At 36.6% G+C, this 1,057-nt stretch overlaps 1 pseudogene; it reads right to left on the reverse strand.

Annotated features, from left to right (window-relative positions):
- Positions 1 to 356: 356 nt before the first annotated feature.
- LOC111729208 lies at positions 357 to 475 on the reverse strand (annotated as a pseudogene).
- Positions 476 to 1,057: the final 582 nt, after the last annotated feature.

Raw genomic sequence — 1,057 nt, forward strand, 5'->3', positions numbered from 1 at the left:
ATGTATTCCATGTTGTTGTTGTTATTGTTTACTAGTCAAGTAGTTAAGGACTAGAAGATTTAATTTTTCTGAGGTTTTATTTTAATCTTTTTTTCATGAAAGATCTAGAGTACCTTTATTGAAGGACTAATTTAATCTCATTTCTTCATCTTGCACTTCTGTTTTGTCTACTGAATGCTTATCCATAGACAACAAGACTTAAAAGTCAGCAAGACTTTTCCATTTTATCTGAAGGAGAATCAAATGATTCCTTGCTCTGTGTAAGCACTGGAAATTTTTCTTCTTATAGCTCTGTGGTTATTAGTCTTTTGTCAGTAGTTTTTTTTGTTTGTTTGTTTGTTTTATTTTGTTTTAAATGCCTACAACACCTCGTTTTCCAGGGTGGTCTCCCAGTCCAAGTACTAACCAGGCCCAACCTTGCTTAGCTTCCGAGACAGATGAGATCAGGCATGTTCAAGGTGGCATGGCTCTAGATTTCTCAGTAGTTTTATTTCTTCTTGACCAGCATAGTGATGCTTTACTCACATACAGATTGGTAGTCAAGAACTTTATATAGACTTACGAACTCTTACTCAGTTTAATTCTCTCCTCTCTGGAAGTCATCTCTGCAAATTCTAATTAAATTGACATCTCTGAATTCTGATCTTTTTCTCCTCATCTCAGCGAAATTACTGAGAAATGTGTGATGTACTCTCACCTCTCTGCAGCTTGGCAATTGCCTCCAGTGAGTAACCCAGGGCTATCAAGCGATCATTTCATTTGCTTCCTCTTTTTCAGGAATTGTGGGCCTGCACTATCATTCTCTAATGTCTGAAAGGGTTATTTTGTATATTTTGTCTGATTTTCCATTTGTTTATGAAGGGAAAGAGAGTTCTATTATAGTTAATACTTCATGAATGGAAGTAGAAGCCCACAGCTTTCTTGAAACATTTTTTCCCAAACTTGGCTAGCGACACAGTATGACACTTAGTGACACTGTATGATACATAATGACACTAGGGCTTAGTGACACTGTTTTGCTTTACCTACTACCACACTGGTTGCCCTTTCTTAGTCT

This window comes from Pteropus vampyrus, unplaced genomic scaffold (genome assembly GCF_000151845.1).
Source record: "Pteropus vampyrus isolate Shadow unplaced genomic scaffold, Pvam_2.0 Scaffold8, whole genome shotgun sequence".
Taxonomy (NCBI): Eukaryota; Metazoa; Chordata; class Mammalia; order Chiroptera; family Pteropodidae; genus Pteropus; species Pteropus vampyrus.